A 23,295-nucleotide genomic window follows, 5' to 3' on the forward strand; every position below is an offset into this window, starting at 1 on the left:
AGCTTTAGTTTGCATGGCTTCAGGAAAAAGGCCAGTTTTAGTTTCATAATGATTCCCAGTCAAAAGAGTTGGCAGAAAATTGAAAATGTTAGTTTGGATCATTCTAGCCAAATACTGGAAGAAACTAGAACTCAGGATCCACTCCAGTTTACAGGTAGAAAGCAAAACCCCAAAGACAGTTAAAGCACTAGATGTATTTTTCAAAGATTTTCTCTCTATGATGGTCCCCATTTCTATCAAATGTAACCACAGTGAGACTAATCACCTTTGTACATTTTAAGTTTAGGTTCAATGAACTTGGCCTGAATATTTACATAAATGAAGCAAGAATAGTAATTGACATGTAGTGACTGACCACAACTGACCATGACTTTTAAACCTGCCTTGCTGAAGCTCTTTCAAAGGAATTTCAGGTTGCACTTTCAGAAGTCTCTCAAAGCTAGGAAGAGAAGCAGAGGGTTGCCAGGCAGCTGCATCTGGGTATTTCTCTCTCCGCACTAGCTGAGCCTCAACCCAGACACAGGAGGGCTCTTGACTGATTGAGAAACAATTCTCCAACAGGTCAGACAACTGTAGGTGAGGAAGGAATTCAAAGCAACAGTACTAGTGAATGGCAGTAGCCATGCAGGCAGTAGAGAGCAAGGAAGAGCAGAGTGAGGATAGGAAAGTTTACTGAACTCCTGTTCAGAGAGGGCAAATCTTTTGCCAACTCCTGAAACAGGGTCGCCTGGCATCCAGTGTCTGTTTGAATCTGCATGTTATGGGAACTAAGTCCCTACCACCCCAGAATTGGGGGAGTCACAGAGCACTGGAAGGAGTGAGGTTATGCTCTGAGAACTTCCCAAAAGCAAAGAAAGGAGATTTTCAGGCAGGCTACGAAAGAGCATGATGGTACAGCTGTAGTCTCTACGGGTTACCCAAGCGACAGGAACTTGCAAGCCCAAATCAGAGCTCTCAGTGGCCCTTCGTACTTGTCTGAAGTAGAACAGAGAGACTGAAGACTAGTGCTTTAGTCTAGAAAATTAAATGAAATAGTGAAGTAACAAAAGTGGTTACCACTGGGAAAGGGGTTTCCCTTAACCTCCCTAAAGGCTTGGGAGAACACAGAGACAAAATATAGTAAATTAAGCAGCAAGAAGGCTTTATTTAAGGCAAAGTGTACTATCAAGGAAAGGGGAGCATGGACAGCCTCTGAGCGGAGGTGTGCTTAAAGTCTTAGGATTCAGGTCTTCTCAGGATTTTGAGAATGGGGTAACGGGCCTTGGGAGCATAGGCTTGACATGTAGTCCAATGATGTCTATCTCCAGTGAGAGACTTTATGTCACCATCCATAGTCTGTCCTCTAGATATTCTATAAGATAAAGAACACAAGGAATTTATTGATTCTGTTCTTCTCCAAGATAGTGGTTTTCCTTAAGCAATAGGAACATATCATTTAGGATGGCATGCCCTGCCTTCATATAGGGTAGGTTACTGGCTGATTATCATAAAATGTGTTAGGAATATTACCTCCTAATTCCCTGCTTTTTCAAATGGGATTTTAGCCTTAAGATGGAGTCCTTCCTGTTCTTACTACACTATTTATATCTTGGCATTTTTTAATCAAAGGCAGGAAAAAGTAATCATGATGTTTGTCCATGTCCTGCTCTACCTCAGAAGGACTTGTCCAGTTGTGTCCTGTTACAAAGTTGTATTGAACTTATGCAAATACATGTATTATCATGAAAAGTTCATAAAACTCTCTGAATTCTGGAGGGATCAGGTTAGGAGAAAAAGATTAAAAGTGTCAGCCTTTGTTACACAGATACACTTTACCAAACTGCTGTAAATAGCTTATAAATAGCTTAAAAGAGAGAAAGAAAAGGGGTCCTTTAAATCTGGAATGCAAAACAATAAAGAATGAGCAATATTTTAAAAGAAGTCCTAAAAATTATAATCATCTTCAATAGTTCATTCAGTATTATGTATTCCTTTTTTACTTCGTCTTGTGCTAACAGCTTTATGAATCAATAAGTTTTCCATTAGAAATCTAGAAATTCTTACCTGTTCAGTATTATAAGCTTTATGTTACCAGAAATCTACACTTTAGAGTTTTTGTCAGTTTTGAATTGCCCTGAAGTCGAAGCACTTTTCCTGTAGTTGATCGTAAATGCTTTCAGAGAAGAATCAAGAGTAAAACAAAAACTTAGTGAGTGACAGAAGACTCAAAAATAGCCATGGTTAAATATCTGGTAGGAGTTCACATATACACACACACAAAAAATGATGCAATTGAAAAGTCAATTTGGTTATTTTTGTGATATAAAATATTTCACAGTAATAGCTGGAATTATGACTGGTAACATTATACCAGGATATATCATATTTTTTTTAATTTCATATAATTTCTGAATTGCTTATTTAATGATATATGTACCATATAAATATGATCTAAGATGCTTAATCATTGCCTTTTATTTGATAATGTTTCTCATGCAATTTAATGTATAGATAGCATTTGTTTTTTATTCAGAATTTGATTTAGGGAAGTTTGTTTAAGATCTGTCAAAAAAGTTAAATACTTGATCAAATTGGATCTGTGAAACAATGCTTTGTTAGCTGTTTAACGAAATGACAGTTAAAAGATTTCAAAGGCAAATACAGAAAGTTATATACTTGTAAAAAAACCCTTAGTTCTTTTAATAGAGCAGAACCAGTTTGTTTGTTTGAAATCATCAAAGACCTGATAAGACAATGTGAAGTACAGGAAATTATTTTCATAAGACCTAGAATCTTTGTTTCTTAAGCAGATTACATTAAAGGTAAAGAAAAAACATTTGTTTATAATTTCTGATTAAGAGCAAACAAATAATATAAGAAAACTTTATCCTTTTAACACAGAGAATAAAATAAATTCTAATTTTGCACTGTACTTTTATACAAAACTCCTTTTTTCTTTTTTAAGTTAAATAAATCTATTCCAGTCAGCATGACCACATATAAAATTTCTTCTCAAAATTCCTTTTCACAAACCTTCTAAACTTTTTATAATATTTTAACTTTAGTCTTTTTTCCTTTCTTATTCTGAAACAGTCATTTTACTTTAGAACAAAATTACCTTCCTTTTTTCCTTGCCAAAAACAAAGGAAACAATAAAACAAAAACAAACAAAAAAAGTCCTTCATACCTTTCCTAATCCAAAAAAAATTCTATTTTCCTTACTTTTCATACACAGTCATTTTCTTTCACCCTTATTATTTCTAGTAGTTTTAGTTACATGTATAAATTAGAATTCTTAACCCTTAGAATCCTTAATTTCCAATGAAAACTTAAGAAGTAAGCCAAGTGTGGGATGGCAAATTTATCATTTCTTGAGTATATTTGTCTTTGTAGTAAATTTTCAATGTTGCACAAAACATTTATTAATAGACCCCAATATCTTTTGTCTCTTGGTAAAAAAATTTGAAAGGCAAAATAGATAAACTTATGTTTAGCATTTAGTGTTTATCTTACTTGGAAATGATTTATTCAATGAATATCCATTATTTAGTTTAACTTGTATAAATTGTATCCTTTTTATTTTTATTTAAATTATTTGCTGTTTGGAGAAGACTAGAAGTCATATATACCATCTTCCTATGCTGATGGACAGTGACTGCAATGGGGTTTGGAGTAGGGGGTTGATAATATGGGTGAATGTTGTAACAACAGTGTTGCTCATGTGAAACTTCCGTAAGATTGTCTACCAATGATACCTTAATAAAATAAATAACATGTTTTTAACAATTATGCTTGGATTAGACATTAAACACTTAACCATCATCTTAAATTTCTTGTTGACAAATTTTGAAGACATTGGAGATAGCATGGAGTTTATTTGATTGGTAAACCCACCTAGGAAAAGTTGTATGTTTATGTTACACTTCATTATTCTGAAGACATGCCTGTTTTTATTAAGCCAACAAATTTAAACTAGCTATTACACATCAAAGATTGTCTCAGATGATGTGAATTTGAAAGACATTTGGGTTAGTTTCTATATTTCCAAGAGCTTTAAGAATATCTAATTTATATAAGGGCTTGTTTTTCTTCAAGCCAATTAAATAGAGCTCTTTACAAATTAACTTTGGCAATACCATTGGAAGTAAAAAAAATCACATATCTGTAACATAAATCAGATGGACTGTTAAGGTTTCATGCTTAGATGGCCAAAGAGTTTTTACTAAAGATTTTTTACCTTCACATGCCATAAGGATCCTTTTAGAGCTGTTTTTGGAGTAATTTTGTCATAAGAAACTCTTCATACCAAAGAATGTATTCCATTGTCTCTGAGAAGTTTGGGATCCTCTCTTTTAAGGTATCCCATAATGTGAACTTATTAAGTTAAAGGCTCCCCAAAGTGACCACTACAATTCCAAAAGTTCATCAGTTTTTCCAAAAGGCACAAGATCCTGGGCCATAGACCAGGCAGAAACCATCTTTGCCTGTAGATGCCCTATGACATCCTAACTACAAAGGGCCTTGTTTTCTTGTTTCCAAAACACAGGGTATCATGTATTTCCTCCCACCTTTTGAACAGAGTAGGGTGACTTACCAATAAGCTTCACTAAATAAAATATGGTTATGCACAATAAAGTTGGAGAGCTCAAAATGCAAAGAGAGCAGAGCTCAGGTCCAGGAGAGACTTACTCTCAAATGCCAGGGTCAGCAAGGAAGTAGTGAACTCAGCAGGCTCTGTGGGCACCAGCTCCTGTTCAGCCTCAGAACCATTGAGGGGGTCTTGTTTGAATCTTACTTCTGACACCATGAAATGTCAAACATTCAGAAATAAGAGAAGTAAAACCAGTGAATCACCTAAGTAGTAATTAGTAAAAGTTTATTATGCACACACCAAAAAGACAATTTGTAAAGTGGGAGCCCTCGAACCGAAACATGGAATGAGGTTCAGGGACTGTTTATTCTTCACAATTGATTGTATTTTAGAAATGTCTGAAGTGATAGGGAATTGGTCAATGGTTACCTCATATCCACCTTAGAAAACACTTTAAGTTTTGCTTGTGACTTCCAGAGGCATAAGCAAGAAATGACCCAGGTCAGGTTAGTCTTGCATAATAAGCTAAATTAAGCTTTTCTTGCATAAACTGGTTTTGTCTGCTCGCAGAATTTTTAAAGTTAGTTTCACTTGTTTTGATTTTAACAAGTGTAAGAGAAAAAACAAATTTTATCAAAGCATCTCAAAACTCTGCATTAAAAGATGAAAGAATTGTCTTTCCTTCTCCAGCAAAGAGCAGCAAAAAAGCAATTTGGATGGAGGAAATACAGAAATCAAGGGAGAATGTATGACCGAGCTAGAACCTAGAGATTCCATAGTTAAACTGATTTATTTGTTCTACTATTAAGTACAATCTTAGTAAATTTTGTAGAAGGTGGGGAAGGGGTAAGGAGAAAGAGAGAGAGTGTGTGTTTCGGGGGGTATCAGAGAGACAATCTAAGAGGTAGACACAGGGAACAAACTCAGAAGAATTTGAGTTCCAAACAAGGAGATATTTGATTATCTCTCAAGTTTATGGTTGGACACTCACAATGGCTTTTGTTGCTTTGGAAACATATCACTTTCTTGCATCTGAATTTTTCTGAGAAAAACATCCACTAAATGTTACAATAGCCTCACAGGAACATTTTAATAGTTTCTGCTAAAAGTCTTTAAGAACTCTCAGAATAGAAGATGTAGTTTTGCAAAGGTGTTCTCAGCCTCTATCAGTCTTAATTTAACATTGAGAAGTTGATGGGTTCGTTATCAAACTGTCAGTTGTAGAGAATAGAAGGCGGCCAAGAATAATTCTTTAGAAACTGTTAGAATGCTAGCTATGTAATGACCAGAAAATTACAAGTGAACCTTCTTCAGTGGCACTTCTACAATATGGCTTCAATATGCCCAGTTTTATTTCACTACTTTAAACACTAACTAATCAGAAAAAATTTTCATGGTGTGAAACTGATAAAGTCTTTGAAGAAAATTCTCTTCCTGTGAAGAAACTTCTATTCATTTTATGTGTTGTGGGTTCCTCCCTTGATTTGACCATATCTGGATAATATGGCTTATCCATTACTATGGTAACTGCAAGCATCTAAGAGCCTCTGTGCCACACTAGGACCCCAAGTAGAACTTGACTTAGGAAAAAGGGGGGCGGAAAATTCCCTCACTGTGCTTGTTATAAAGACAAGAGTGTTTGCCCACAGCTTCATTTTTGTGAGCATCAGCAATTCTTGAATACATTGCTAGTACATAGATCTCAAGGTGAACGTAGCTGACCATCTCTTGGCTAATGCTATTGGAACTTTCAGTTCACTTGCTGATTCTAACTTATTCTTGGCTGAGAACTGAAAATTCTTTTGAAGAATGATTTATAGGAAGAGATTGATTCTAAAGAGGTAATTATAGGCTGTTTAATAATGATTGGTTGATTGAACCACAATCCTTTACTGACAGTAGTAGGTCTATCTTAGTATCTGGGATAGTGGAACTACTAACTGTAAATAGAATAATTAGATTCATTCATTGGTTTGCTGCTAAATTCCTATAGGAAAATAATAGGATACCCTTTAAAAATTGACACTTAAGGAGCCAATTAGGTAAACAATTTAATGATATGTTGTGATAAAGTACAGCAACTATAAAACTATTTTCTTTTTAACAGACTTTATAAGATAGTGTATAGTGGAAGCAAATGGAATGGGCTTTGATTTACAACACTAGAGAATGCCTTAAAGTGGATATTTTGACTAATTCATTTTTTAATATCTATTACATAATAAGTGACAGCAAACAGAAATATGTTTATTAACTCAAAATTCAAAAATATATTAATATTACTTTATAATTATCATGTTTCAGTACTACTAATAGAAAAGATAGCCAATAACTATTTCTAGTTTTCAAATCTCAAGTTTTCTGTTTTTTCTACTTAAGCTTCTAATAGGTTTTTAAAAATTTCCTGATTTAGCTTGCAGTTCATATTTAGACAACAGTATACCAAAATTAAAACACCAGAGCATTTACAAAAGAAAACCAATGTTTTAAATGTTATGAAACAGTTTGCAGTTGCTTTTTATTTGCCATGTAAATATAAAATCAATTAGATCTTTCCCAAATTTGGAAATGTTCTTGCCCTTAAAGACAGCTCTCAAAAATAGTAATTCTGAGGTTAAGTCATCTGTAGCAGCCAAAGAATGTCAGTGGAGTTGAGCCACCGCTGTGCTACTCTTGCTGTGATTAAGTACCTCGGACTTTACCTTGAAGTGCTTGCTTATTTCTTGGCATTTAGCCTTCAGAGTAGTGTTACATGTGACATTTATGGAAAGACTCTAGAGTCTCATTTCCACTCTAAATTCTTCAAGTGTTAATTCCTTTGAAGCTTTAAGTGTCTCAGTGAAATAAACTTGTTTTACATCTACATTTTAGTAGTGGATAAACAGATAAATATTTCACCAATCTTTCCATAGGTACAATTATGAGAAGTGCCATAAAGGGAACAAATATCACAGGATGCCTTAGCACTGTCAGAGGGGTGGGAATCTCTAGGAGAAAGACAGGTGAAGGGAAGGGGAACATCTCAGGGAAAGCAACCAGAAAGGTCTCAGGATTTATTCTTTAGGATGTTTCCTGAACAAAACTATAGGCCACAAATGTAATTGTAAAGGATTTCAATTTATGTAGATTATTTCATGACACTTTAAACTTTAAGGTTATGGACATACTAGAACTTCTTAAATATCTTTTCATAATCCTTCTTCCTACCCAATCTCACGGATTGACTCAGCTATTACAAAAGTGTTTACAAGCAGGGAATAGACCTGATGGTTGTTCATGAGCTAATTATTCATGAAAAATTCAGAGGTGGGTATACTTAAAATATCAAGATCTGCCGATCATCTGCCTGCCTTGTTTGCTTCCATGTCAGAATCACACGGGCTATACTCCCAGTTCCTGAACACCTGCAAAAAATAGAAGAGCTTACTGTTAAGTTTTTTATCATCATAGACCTTTTAAAGCTTCCAATAGCTGATGTATTTTATGTGATAATGTCAAAATATAGTAGCTTGGCACTAAAAACTCTTTACAGTCAATGTGATCTCCAACCTGCATTTCCAGCATGTCACCTACTGCTTCCCAACACAGATTTTATGCCTTGGCCAAAACAGTTCACGTACTTTTCTTCCAATGTACCTGAAGTTACCTTACCTCTAGGAAATTCCATCCTTCCAGGTAAAATGACCCTGCAATTTCTCTTCTTCAAAAGCCTGCCTACTCAGTTTTCATAACATCATCTCTGGTCACCTCACTAGATGCTTTTATATGAGTTCCAATTTTAGAAATCACACAAGTTCTCTAATACCATTCCATATTCCTGGACGCGCATCTGCTTGATAGCAGTTGCAAAAGTGTGATTGCTTTTCTTGTGTTCAATTTCATGTGCACTTTCTTATCTTCCTTTTGTGCATAGGTTCCGTTCTTGCAACAGATTTCTGTTGTCCTATATTCTAGGTATCCTTTTTATGTTTCAAATTCAACTTTCTAGTTTATACTTAAACCAGGGTGTTTTGACTTAAAGTCAGGATACTTGCCCGTATTCACTGTCTAATAAATGCGTGTTGCTGGACTGATGAAAAAGAACAGACAATAACCACAAGCAAGCAAAAGAGCTGCTGCATCATCGCCAGAACTTTCTGACTCCCTTGATTAATATACAGTGGGTACAATTCTATAACAGATCAATTGCTTCCAATCGTGAAGAAGTTAAAATACTCTCAGAATTTAGAAGCTGTACTTGAATCATAATGAAGTTTCTTAGTTCTGTGCCAAGACCATAGATTGAATGTCTATTATTATTTAGCTAGCCTTATTTATTTAGGGGTAATCATTTCCTGATACTGTGTAGAACATTGAGTTGGAATGGATACAATTCTACCCTAGAGTCTATATCTTAGTAGTAGATATAAGTAGCTCAAGATTCCATATTGTATGCGGGTATATGTGAGCTAAGAAAATAAGCACTCGTCAGTTTTAAGGATCTCAAAATGAATCATGCTGAATTTAAAAGTCTACTTTTTACTGTTTTCATTGTGATTGGTTTTCATGGGAAGGCAAATTATAGGACTATTTGCTAAATACAGTTACTTCTTTTCTCTTAAGCTAGTAATAAAGAAAAAAATATAAAGAAAATGACTTATCAGAAAGTCCTTCAATTTCCATTGATGGCTGATTGAGCAAATTAAGGTTCATCTATGCGATATAATACATATAGCCATAAAAAAGCAGAAATACATTATTTCTCTATATACTGATACAGAGAGATCTCCAAAATATATGAAGTGACAAGCAAGCTGCAGATCAGTATGCGTGATATGCTACTATCTGTATAAATATAAATAAAAAGGAATATGGGTAAATCTACAAATACAGAGGATATATCAGAACATATACATAGCATATAACAGGAATATTATGTTAAGGTCTGATTATACTGATGACTTTGGAGGGACAGGGGAGATGATTAAAATGAAAAAATGCAAGGGAAATTTTTCACTCGTTACACTTTGTATTTTCTTTTCAATTTTTATGTGACTTAACTATTAAAAAAAAATGAGATTCAGAAATTTTCATTTAAGTAATTTACCCTGTGGGATAATCATAGAAATGTAGAAGTATATTTATTACAGTGTTATTTTAATGAGAAGACATTAAAAATACAAATGATAAAAAATAGTTAACTATTTTATTCATTCATTCTTTAAAAATAATGGACAAATATATGGAAAATAAAAATAAGTAAAATAGAGTAAGAATCTATGTGATTTTTAGATAGAGCAGAAAATAAAATTTGGCATTGATTTCTCTTTTTTAATGAGGAGAGTCTTCCAAATTCAGCAAATAATTATTATTGAATGGTAGGTTTTCCTTTTTCTACTTTTCTGTATTTTCTAAATTTTCTGCATAAATTATACATTCAGAAAAAAGTTATCTGAAACCAAGGGAACAATGAATTCTGTGAAAAATGTAAAGACAACTAGTAAGGTGGACTTGAATTTTAATAACATTTTTTAACTTACTATTTTCGCTCGTTTGAAGGGCAATTATTGAGAACCCACAGGGCCCAGCACAGGGATATAGCAGTACCCACAAATAAATCCCTTCTTTGTGAAGCTCACTCTCTGACCCCAAGAGACATAAAAAGAAACATCCAGTATCTTGGGAAGCGATAGGCTCTCTGGAGACAAATGAAGCAGGACACAGGGCTAGTCGTTACATTGATGACACACTTTAAATTAAAAGCACAATTTGAAATAGAAGCTGTGACAGCAAAGCAACGTTTCTCATTACCCATGTGAAAAGATATGTTAATATTCCAACTATTACATATGATGTTTGCTACAGATTGTAGAAACTTTGTAGTGGTTATACAGTATCCCTTATATTTGCAGTGTTCTGAGTTGTTACCATGAATAAATTTTGAATTTTATCAAATTCTTTTTTATGTATTTATTGAGCTAATATTTTTCTTCTTCATTCTGTCAATGTGGTGAAATACATTAAACAATGTTGAGGCTACAACACGGTATTCCTGCATTAAACCCACTTAGTTTGTATTTATTACATAAATTTATATTAGTATGTGTACTTATAAATGCAAATTTATTTTTATATTCATGTAAAGCTCTATGTGTCATTTATATAAATACACATGCTTATATTTTAATTTTAAAATATATTTATATTTGGTGGGAAAAATTTGAGTACAATTGCTATTATTTCTTCCTTAAATGTTTGGAAGAATTCATAGCACCATTTATAAAGTAGTCTTGACCCCCACCCCCAAAATTTAAGTGGAATCTATCCAAACCTCTAATTCTAGCTATCTGTTCACAGAAAATCTGGGAGAGTTAGGAACAAGTTCAATTACACATAAAGAAGTAATCAGCCAAATATAAATAACAGAAGTTTTGCAGGCTAAATGACCTGTTTTCTTCATCAAATTAAATAGTGAAAAATTGAAATCTTGCTATCACAGCTTCTATTTCAAATTGTACTTTCTGTACTTTCTACCCCCTATTAAAAATAGAGAGAAATGAAAGGACTAGTTGTTACAAATGCAAGTATAGATAACTTTTGGGTTTTAATCTGAACAAATCAGAAGAAGAAGACATTTTGAGACAATGTGGAAACTTGAATATAAACTGGATAGTGGAAGATATTAAGAAATTGTGATTAAATTTCTTAGGCATATTAAAGGTACTATAGTTTTAAAAAATGATTGTCTTTTAGAGATATATATTGAAGGATTTCAAGAGAAATTATATGATTTGGGGGATTAAAAAACTTCAAAGAAAAAGTAAAATAAAAAGCGAGCGGGAGTGGAATAGATGAACCAAAATTACAAGATTTGTTAAAACAAGATTATGTGTAGGTTCAGTATACTCTTCTGTTTCATTTTTGTGCATATTGAAAACGTCTGTTGTAAAGAGTTAAATTTTTTATATAAAACAGAATAAAAAGGTATTGTTAGCTCACAAATGTAGTCTTTGCTACAGTATTAATTCTGCTGTTGCCATAAGCTAATTTACCTTGTTCTTCCTTTCTATGCAAGTTTAACTTTGAATGTTCAGAATTGCTACATATTTTACTCGCTACTTTCAAATGACATTTTAAGCACATTTTGAAGCAGATATCAATTATCTCATCTTGTAAGAGAAGAAAATAAATGTTTAAACTGAATGAGCAAAATCATGGCAGTTTTAAAAAATATTTATTTTTGAACATGAGATGATCGTTAACCAGTAACAATTCCCTGCAGAAAACAGGAACAAAGATCGTCCTTTCTCTCTCTTCTTCCTGCTTTACAATCTCTCTCTCTCTCTCTCTCTCTTTTGTGACTACTATCTCTCTTTAATGAAAGATTCTAATTAGAAATCATGTGGCAAAGGAGAAATAAAGTTCCGAGGTCCAAACCCAGTTTCACCACATATGAGTAAATTTGGGACTGTAACAATAATCACTGCCAAGCAGTGTATCTGTTTTTTTATGCACTGAAGTTTCATCCAGTATTATTGTTTTGTTTCTCATCAAACAATGTAAATTATATAGAATAATGACTAATAATATAGACTTAGAAAGCTGCTACATCCTAACTTGCATTTGGGTAAATTACTGGCTCTCTGCAAGACACAATCTCTTCAGGCACATCAAGGGAATAATAATCATACCTACTTTCTAAGGTTGTGGTGAAGAAACAGTGAAGTAACATGAGTAGCCTGATCATATAATACCTGGTTAATAAATGTGAGCTCCTGTACCACTTTTATAATTATCATTTTGCTGTTATGATCATCATTGTGATTCGTATTTTTAATGTAAAAATACACCCAAAGTTTAGTTTAAAAAATTTAAAGCATGAATATTTTGATAATTAGTAACTAATTTGACTATTTTTAATCTTATCATTCACACATTCATTTTACAGGTGACAACCTTTAATATATTGCATTTAATAATCAGAATATTACTAAGGAATGAAAATAATTAATGTCTTCAGCCTGAGCTAACCCAATGGAGCTTGGAAAATCCAGAGATATGAAAGAGATTTTCCTCCGCAGGGAAGGAGATAAACAGATTTTAGTTAGGTACATCAGGTCAGATGTACATATCTACTTCAAATATTATTATTTCATTCAGTATGTTTAGGCCAATCAAGCAACCCTCAGAAACACACTTGGGATGGGGGATACTCACTTGAAATGTCCTCATATTTATTCTGGAGTTTACAAAAGAATTCTTAGCTGTGTGTCATTCAATAGTGTTAGTTAATGTTAAGTTAACTTCAAGCATCAGCTGATAAACCATCATATTATAGTGAAGCATAAATAAAAATGCTGAGAAGTGCCTCTGTGAGCAGATTACCGTCTCAGGGAGGACGTGCAGCTATTCATTGTTTTATCTTTATGGTGAATGTAAAGCCACCTCATTATTGTTTAATAGGGTGAAATGTTTATGTTGGCTTTGTTTCTGATCTCACTATCTTCAATTACTTTGATTTCCCAAGGAACTCAAACCCATCATAAAGCAAGTTTCCCTAAAAATTTTATTCTAAAATGCATGATGCAATTGACTTAAATTTTAGACGTCTTCAGGACATATTTATCTAGTGAATCTCTTCAACCTTACAGGACAATCAAAATATTTTTATTATAGTGACTTTTATGTAATATGGTTAAAGAATAGTCTAGTAAAACAACTATTCTAAGTAAAAATTAACTTTATTAGGCCACAATATAAACTACATAAATTTTCCAGGCCTCTTTATGTACTCAGTGTATTCTAGCAATACTTATTGTGAAGTAAATATTAGAATGGACATTAATCATATTTGTCCAAAGGGTTTTCCCCATCTGTGCTACTAGTATGGTTTTGGACCCCCTATTTAACCCTGTGATACTGTACATAAGCTAGAAGTTTCTGTTCAATATACTGAAAAATTCAACTGAATTTTTTTTTTCTGCCAAGGGGCATTTGACATCTGCCCTCTGCCTTCTTGAAGCCCTTATTACTTCGTTTGGACTATTTCCAGAACGTTTGAATGTTTGTCTTGCCGGGATCCTGCTTCCCTCCAAGCCATCCTCAACAATTCTGCCTTATAAATCCCAACTATTTTTTTGGCTCAAATTGTTTCAGTGGTTCCGTATCACTGTCAGAATTCATTCCAGACCTTACTGTGATGTACTGTGCCTACCACTCTCATCTTGAGCTCTAACCCAAGTGTCAGAGGAAGCTTAAATTTCAGTTCAATCGTTTGTTATCTGGGTCACTTCTGGCAAGTCATTTAATTTCTGTGGGCCTCAATTTTCTCAGCTGTAGAATGTTAGAAATAATAGTACTGTTACTGAGAAAGGTGTATTAAATGAATTCACATATGTAAAATCCTTAGAACAGTGACACAAAGTAGAAACTATGTCATTTCATCTATTATTACTTTGTTTTTGCTGGGTTTTTTTCCTATGACTGCCCTGTCAAGGACATTACAAACATGTCATGCTGCCGCCATAATGATTTGATCATACCTGGAAGTCCTACTTGCTCTCCAGGATCTATTTCAGTTTTCAGTTTTGTGACCACCCCCCGTATAGGTTACCTGCTTGTCCTAGATGCCACCCAAGTACTTCTTTATATGCATAAAAGTTAACCTTTTTGACTGTCTTCCCTACAAAGTTATAGTAGTTTAAAGGCAGGAATCTGTTGTTTGGGATTTTTTTAAAAAATCTGTGTACCTCTAACAAAACAGAGGTCACCATATATTAGGTACTTGATAAATAATTGAATAACCTGTTTTTGCAAAAAACGTGAAGAAGAGGCAGAGAGGAAGGTTCTCTTCAAATGGATTTTCTTCTTTGTTAAAACATGAAGGAGATGGATAGTAATCCCACCAGAGGCGCTGAGGATTTAATAATATCTGTTGAACCACTGTGTTGTATATTTGAAACCAACGTAAGACTGTATATCAATAATAATACTTTAATAAAAAATTGAAGGAAATTACCATCTCCAACTCTAGGATGCTATTATTATTGATGTTTTTTTCTGTACACTTAAAGAGAAAATAACCCAATACACAGAAGCTACCTTTCCTGCTACTAACAGATTAGTAGCATCAACTCCAGGTCATTGACAAGCTTTTGTATTTTCTAATGGAAACGCTATTTATTTATAGGAGTTATAAGAAAATCTTCTCAAAGCAAAATAATTTTTAGTCCAGAAAGTTAAAAATATTGCAAATATTAAACTGAAATAATGTATACTGTTAACCAATTCTAGCCAGTTAGTATACTGCCCATATAATCAGGAACTGCTTTTCTGAAATTTTAAAAGCACTATTTCCTATTTTATAAGTAAGCCTCTTACTTTTTCATTGATTTCCACTACAGTGAGAAGAGCAGTGGTCCAGAAACAACCACGAGTTACATTATCTAATTTAATTAAGGTGAACTGGAAATCTCTCTAAAGATTCAACAGTCACCAGACAAACTAAAAATGAAACTTTAAACTAGCTTTGTAGTGGGCATAAGCTCCTGCCATTTGCCATCATTACCTCATGCTATGTGCCTTTACAGGGGCTTATGAATAATTCCACAGACACCGTAACACTGGAGTTCCATAAGCAAAGCAGGTGTTTCCAAATGTTAGTCTGCTACTTAGTCCCCAACAATCGTAGGAGAAAATCCTTCTCTCTAATTGTATGAACCCTACCTCTGATTGTGTGGCACTCAAGTCTGTAAAAACTATTTTAGTATACCAACATAATTTCATTTGATCCAAGCATCTGTAAACTCACCTTACCCCAGGGGTTCCTGGCCAGAGGATGCAATGTGTTTCCATCAATAGAACTTTGATTTAAGTAGCTTTCTGGGAAAAGATGAGGTCCTGGGGCAAGGAAAAAGGCTAAGGCTGTAAGAAAACACCAAGGATTAACTCAGTTCCTTCAAGTGCACTGTAGCAAGTTGGCACACCTGGGAAATCCTAACAAATGGGAAGTGAGGAGCTGACTGACGGACTGACTAAATGATGAGATTTCGTTCTAGATTTTTATCTTAGTGTAACAGACACCCATCTTTCTAACAGAGATAAAACATTGTGAAAACAGTTCCAAGTTGATGTTGATATCAGCTACTAAATGCTGAATTCTTACCAATTATCTACTTTGTATTACTTAGATAGAACAAATATTCAATATTCAATATGAATGTTTTAGGTCCCTCACATTTTACCCTAATTTCCTATAGATTTTTCTTTCTTATTCATTTTTCTTTAAATTAATGTTTCCGTTCATTTCTTGTACAACTCCATGCAAAAGGGCCTAATAACTTCAGTATCTTTCATTATTATAAGCCTTTTCCTGGAAAGAATAAAATGAGTACTGTGATTTTACATTACGCTGAATAAAAATAATTTTCCATTTGCTGATTTTTGAATAAATAGGAGTCAGCTAAATTGATTAGAATATGGTACTAATGAGGTTAAAATTGCAGGTTTGACTCCCATATAGGGTAATTAGTGTTATGTGGAAGAAAGCTATTCAAAAGCCGTAATTTTGATTCCCAATGAAATTCTTGTGAAAGGAGAACTAGGATATGAATTGTAAAGGGCTCATGGCAAATTGTGCTTCCTTGGGTAAAAAAAAAGGGCAGATGCAAAAATTTTGAATAATTTAGTGTGGGTAGTTTGTCAATTGGCCATCTCATATAAGGCTACATATCACCATTTAAATGGGCACTTAAGTGACTCAACTCATTTCTCCTTTAGTTCTGTACCATTGGAAATAGAATCCTTGGGAATACCAAGCCCAGATCAGAGCTGCAGAATGCAAAGAATAATTGAGAAATTATCCCTGCTAGAGCAATTATTAAGAATATAATTTAATTACTGTAAGTAATTAAACTGAGTAATATATCAAACTGAGTAATATAAACTTGAAAAATATTCATATTTTTATTAGATACATCTTCTAAGATAAGCAATTATATTAAGTTTAATTTTACCCTGTTTTTTTTCCGATATGGCAAATCTTAGCTAATCAGCATTGATATTGTGAGTATATTTTATATATGCCATGTTTTCTGCATGTTAGCTGTTGGGATATTAAAATTGAAATTGAAAGACCCAACCTAATTTTAGGTTTGCTGGTTATATTAAATTCATCTTCATTTATTTGCTTTTTTAAAATTAAAAACTAGAGTTTTATTTTAACATAAATATATGGTCATCATAGGGAATTTGGAAAACATTTAAGAGTTCAAATGAAATGAACATACAAAGTACTCATAATTCCAGCCAATAATCATGCCTTGTATTTTCTTTTGTTTCTTTTCTTTTTATAAGAAATTGAATTAACATGAAAAATAGAATCAAATATATATATGCAAAATTGTAGACTGTTTTTTTTCCCCACTTTCCTATGGGTTGCTCTTCAGAATACTACTTTAGTGACTGTATATATCCTTCTCTTGACTGTATATAGCCTTCACTTGCCAATGGGTTTCAGGCCTGGGCAAGTTCGCTATGGATTCAGTGTAACCAAAGAAATTGACAGCAAAACGTTCTTGGGGTGAAAGTGTTGTACCCAACTTTATTTCCAGGTGGCAGGTCAGTCACTAAAATCCCATTCACTCAGAGGGAGTTTGCATGCAGCAAGCCGGTCTCTGCCTCTGGGCCCCTCTGTCTGCACAGCCATCCTCTGGGCCTCTGTCCTCGGCACTGCCACCACTCCAGCCTCTGCTCTGCTCTCCTGCAGCCTTGCAGCCCTGCTACCACGTCGTGCCCAGAGCACTGGGCGGAGCTCTTTATATAGAGTCAACAGCCTCGTATTGCCCACAGGTGTGCAGTGAGCTAGTCAGCCATGGCCAGGTGAGAATCCTGGCCACAGGAACTCTCATTTTATCCACAATCCTGTTTTAGGCATATGTTGTCATTTGTTTACTTATTACCCAATCTTTGAATATATGGTGTTTTTTAAAATTTCTTTCATTAGTAGAAATAATGCTGCTGTGAACATCTTTGTCTCCAAATCTGTCCAATCTGTACACATGAGTGTCTACCTTGGTTTTTTATATTGTCTTAAGACCAAGGTTGTTGAGTAGAAAGGTTTAAATATTTTTAAGTATTTGATCACAAACTGCCAAATCTCTTCTCCTCCACAAATTGCCCTAATTTATTGAACCACCATCAGAAAACAAGGACACTCACTTGTTCACAGTATTACCACATTATCACTTAAAAAAATCACAATTGTTAAAATTTTATGTTGTTAAATAAATTGTTAAAATTTATAACACCCTTTAATTTCTAGGCTGACTTATGTTTTAAAAGACATCTAATTCATGTGTATTTATTTCATTACACCAAAACCATGGAGATATTTTGTAGAAAGACCTCTTCTAGCCACAAAGTAACATTGGGTTTTTGTAAATTGATGAATACAAATTATCAACATAAGATAGCTATGCATATCTATATAAATTTAAAATTATTTAAGTGTTGACCAAAATATATTAAGGATTATTAATTTGGCCATTGCACCACAGATAAAGAGAGATTGTAATGTCATTTAATCTGCCATAAGATTTCTAGAACAGAAATGACAATCTAACATTTATGAGATAAGATTCAGGTATTTTCACTAAAGATTAGAGTCATTAAATACATTAAGTACTCTACCTCTTGGAGGACAGGTTTGAGAAATCTATTAAGATTATCTGAGGGGGCAAACTCCATGGACAAATTCCTCCCCTGTGACAGTTTGCCATCACAGACATGATGCTCAGGCCTGCCTCTTTTCCCAGTTTTGTTCATTTATGGTTAACATCATACACCATTAAAAATCCTTAATTAAATTGCTCTAGAATTTTCCAGACTTCTCTGGAAAGTTCTATGTTGAGCTAAGTTTTCAATGTTCAATGTTGAGATAATTTTCCACCAAAGACATATTTAATCAGAAGGAAGGAAGATTACCCAGTAATGTGTTTCCCAGTGTTCCTTGTGTGTTAAATTCACAAATTAAAATTAAAATTAAACCTAAACGGTTTTTAAGAATCTAAAATAGAAAATCATAGTGCACCTTAAAAAGAACAGATTAAGTCTTTACCTGATCATCCTGAGTTCAAAATGGAATACTTCCATCAATAGCTACTAATGCAAGATTTGTTATGGCTTCCACTGTTTTTCAAATTAAAGACTGAGTTTCCTTTATCAAGAATGGAAGTCACCAAAGTCCTTCAAGACTGTATAGTAAATACGAAAGTACTTTTAAGTAGGAAAAAAATGTACAAGTGCTTTAGAGAGAATTTCAGTGTAGGCTTAGCCCAGAGCGCACTAGTAAACCAGAGGTATTCAAGTGGGTGAATCCTTGGCCCTTCCTTCCTTTAGATGCCATTGAATATCCACAATTCCCCACCAAAATCGACTGCTGCCCCATGAACGCCCATACGCCGTGCCGCTTCTATTTCCCCACCAGTCTCAATCCTATCCCAGTCTAATCTCACTCATAGTTCCATGCTTCTAAAACTGAAATTATCTTAGATTTTTAGAAAGCACATCTAAATTCTAAAAGAATGACTTCTGTGGTTGAAATTATAATGTCATAGTCAAAGAAATATTTTGGACCAATGCATCAAATCATACCTAGTACAAAAGGATGCGTAAGTGACAAGTCATTATCCCACTCTTGTCCCCCAGTCATTCATAATCCCACCTCTAGAACAACCACTATTATAAGTTTCTTGTGTATCCTTCCAGAAATACTCTATTCATTTGTAAGCATTTATGTGAATTCCTTATATTATTTTACAGAAATGAGACCAATATATCCACAATATTCTGTAATTTGTTAATTTAAAATAGAATAGTATCCCAACTTTTTAATTTTATTACATATAAAACTGCCTCATTCTTTTTTATGGCTTCACTGTCCACTGGATGGATGCAGCACCATTTTTATTTAATCAGTCACTTTTATTGGGTATTTAAGGTGTTTCAAACTTTTATCAATAGTACTGCAATGACTGCTCTTGTATATATGTAGAATTTTCTTTATCATAGGATATGAATATTTAAAAAATTTTACTATATAATGCCAAATTGCCCTCCATAGAGATTCTACCAATAGATTTCTAATCAAAGTTTATGTACCTGTACCAACTGAGCACATTAAACATTTTTATTTTTGCCAATGAGAAACAAAAATTATATCTTATATTTAAAGATCAAGATATATGCATAGCAGGGTAACCGCTGTTTATGATTTCTTTATAACATGACAATATTGCCTCAATATTTTTTTCTCCAGGATATATAATTTTTTTCCCAATGATTATAAACTGCTACATTAATCCATTTCATAGATAGTTAATTAGTAAGTCTGTTAGAACCTCTAAATGTTACATAAAATGTCTACTTAGTTTAACTTTTTAGCAGAATAATAGAACTTTAATTTATTAAACTACATTTTTAGAGAGACTGCTGGGGTTTTCAGTTTTTAAAATAGATTATTTTTCAAAATTCATATTATGCCTTCTGGATAAAACTTTTTAACGACCATTTTTTTCCACCTGGGGGACAAGTTTATACACAATCCTCTAAATGGTTGAACAAAACAGCCACATATAATGATATTTTTTTCAAACCAAATAATATAAAAGAGCAATTTCATTTATTTTATGTACCCAAATCTTATATTTTTTAAGTACATGGCCAAAAATCCCACTTATGTGAAAACTGGTGTTTGCCTGATTTATATTTTGTTTTTTATTGACTCTGTTCCTAGCAGAATATATCCTAGTAAGAGTACAAATTATCGCAAAACTTTTAAAGAAACATTCAAACCACATTATAACTAACCTAACTCAAAACATAATATGATGGTTTCATTTCTAGAGGGAAATCATCTGACAGCCTTCATCTGCAAAATTTTCTTCTATACTTAATCACTTAATTCTCAGGACCAGCCGGAGTATCTTCTGCAAATTAGTTGCTCCTCAATCACATACTGCAGTTAGTATACTTTATAGCACAGGTTCTATGCCTGTTATGGCATCATTGGCTTTTTATTACAGCAGGACTAAGCTGCGGTGAACCATTGGGAGATTTCTCGCTTGACAAATATCTTAATATTATGGATATAAAAGTACTCCTACCTTGGGCAACCAAGCTATGCTTCTCTGAAGTGTTCAGTTAAGGCCTAAATACTGAACTGTGCATCATAGGCAAATAATTAGAAGGTTAACTGATGGTCATTATCTATTTCTTTTCTTTCCCTTGACTTTTTTAAACATGAACTTGTACAGTACACAGTCCTAAAGGATTCCAGTATAAACACATTTAGCTTAAATTTCTTTATTTCTGTCAAAAATAAAAATCTATTAAAAAACTAGCTAATATAAACTCATTTAATTTTCCAATTATTTAATATTCAGCTATTTCATTTCTTAGATTGTTTAATTTCTAAAAATTAGCTTGGCTTTTTAAATGTATGGAAATGGTCCAAAATGGATGTTTTTGATGCTTATCTATTGAATTTTATTTTTATAATGAATTCATTTAACATTTTCTCCATTATAAAAGCAAAACATATTATGACAAATTTGAGAAAAATACACTAAACTTAGAAGAGAGGGAAATCCCTTATTTTCTCCCCTCTTAAAAATCACCACTCTTAATATTTTGACGTATTTTATTTCAGTCTTTTTCTATTCATTGGGTTATTGTTACCTTTTGATTTTGTTATATACACAAGTTCATATTGGCTTTTTAAACTTAATATTTTAATATTTATCATATTATAAATATTCCTAATTTTATTTGAATGGGCATACAATATAAATCATCTGAAAATGTAGTTTCAACTAATTGGATACCATTCATTTTTACTTGAGGGATATATTACAGACCTGTTAGACTGTTAGAGTTCAAAAAACATTTTCTCTAAAGTACTGGGTAGTAATTTTGAGGTTTGAAGGCTATAAAGTCTTTCACATTAGCTCAACTTTGCCATTTTAGCATGAAAGCGGACATAGACAGTATATAAAGAAGCCAAGGGCCTCATTTAGCCTATGAGTTGTAGTTTACCTAGTTTCAAGCCATTAGACAAACTCAGTAAACAGAAGTTGACATACTCATGTTTATAAAAAGAAATTGAGCTCTTAAGTCTCTATAAGTATGTATTGTGTTATAATGGATCACTGTGTCACACACAGAGTGTGTGTGTGTGTCTGTCTTATAGACACAAGTACCCAAGAATTCAGGCACACATGCGGGCACATGCAAACATTTGCATTTTTATCTTTATGGCTCTTCCAATAAAGTACTATGATGTGGCCAGTTTAGGTCTTGAAACTGAGTATTTTGGCTGCATCACTTCATTTCATATTTTATCATTGTCTTCTTTTTTTTACTGTCTATAAAAACCATTCATGGTCTTTGTATATTTTAGAAAACAAAATAAAGAAAATCCAAATTACCAATTTATCTACCATGTACATAATCATTATTAACAATTTTATTTCATTCCAAAATTTTTTTCTATGAATATATATTTCAATGCATTTTATTTTATTTAAAATTTGCCTCTAACTATATATTCAGTTGCACATAGTATTTCTCGAGGTCCATATCATTTAAATCTTTCTCGGGGAGTTGTATTAATAATTTTACTCTGGACAAGGTTCCTTTGGCGTTTCATGTTTGTATATCGCGCCCTCTAGTGTCCAGAAGCTCTATTCTGGAGCTGCTGAGCCCCTGAAGCAATTCGGGGGTCGCAGGGGAGCGGTACTTGTGCCTGGGGGGAGGAAAGAGCTGTTCCCCGCCTCCCAGCTGCTGTGCCTGTGTCCACTGCCTGAGCCAGTGGGCCGGGGACACAGGTGTAAGTTTTTGTCCCAGAGCAGCCGGATATGGATCCCTGCTTTCCACAAGCGGCCGGAATTCCAGTCTCCCCAGGAACTCTGCCTGTATTAACTTTCCAACCCGGTAGTCATGCGAGTCTCATGAAAAGTACCATGAAATGTAGGTTTGTGCTCCCAGCGCAGATCTCAGGAGCCACGTATTCAGCAGTCCCAGGCCTTCCATTCCCTCCCTGCTCTGTTTCTCTTCCTCCCGCCGGTGAGCTGGGGTGGGGGAGGGGCTCGGGTCGCGGAGCCCCAGCTCTGGTGCGTCACCCCGTTCAGGGAGGTCTGCTCTTTTCTCCCGGTGTGTGCAGGCTGGCGCCGCCCTCTTCCTGTTGCTCTCTCAGGATTAGTTGAGCCAACTATATTTTCTAATTGTATCCAGCTTTAGGAGGAAGCCTCTGTCTCTCCTCTCACGCCGCCCTCTTTAATCCTCTCCCTGGTCTCTATCCCTGCCCACGGTCTGGTTGGCCAGCTGGCGGTGCGATTGAACTGCTTCGTCATCGTGGCCCCGCTGCCGCGCTGGCCGTGAGCTGCGGAAGGACGGGGCTGCCCGGAGCCCGCCGCTGCCTTACATGGCCCCGAGCGGAGCTTCCCGGGCGACAGCGGCGGCGCTGCGGGGCCTCGGGAGCCATCTCTGCACATTGTATTTCTTAATGATATATAAAGAATATTTCTGTAATTTCTTCTCATATATTTAATATTTGGATTTTTCAACATCTTATGAATTTATCATAATTTATTTAATCATATCCTTGATGTGATGTTTACATGCCTTCCACTATTTTTTTACCCATTTCTGATTTATTTTGGGGAAACTGTGAAGTTACTATACTCAAT

At 34.2% G+C, this 23,295-nt stretch overlaps 1 long non-coding RNA gene across 3 annotated transcripts; it reads right to left on the minus strand.

The window, feature by feature from the left end:
• Positions 1-781: 781 nt before the first annotated feature.
• On the minus strand, positions 782-23,057 carry LOC118973282 (uncharacterized). Of its 3 annotated transcripts, XR_012129531.1 has the most exons (6): positions 22,569-23,057; positions 15,360-15,472; positions 7,887-7,974; positions 4,669-4,776; positions 2,044-2,152; positions 782-1,351 (listed from the first exon to the last, which is right to left on the minus strand). It is a non-coding gene; the product is annotated as an uncharacterized lncRNA (long non-coding RNA). The 3 variants fall into 3 exon arrangements; XR_005062547.2 differs by lacking the exon at positions 2,044-2,152 and having other exon boundaries at positions 784-1,351; positions 22,569-23,051; XR_005062548.2 differs by lacking the exon at positions 2,044-2,152 and having other exon boundaries at positions 784-1,351; positions 15,360-15,448; positions 22,569-23,050.
• Between the last annotated feature and the right edge of the window lie 238 nt (positions 23,058-23,295).

This window comes from Manis javanica, chromosome 3 (assembly GCF_040802235.1).
Source record: "Manis javanica isolate MJ-LG chromosome 3, MJ_LKY, whole genome shotgun sequence".
NCBI classification, from domain to species: Eukaryota; Metazoa; Chordata; class Mammalia; order Pholidota; family Manidae; genus Manis; species Manis javanica.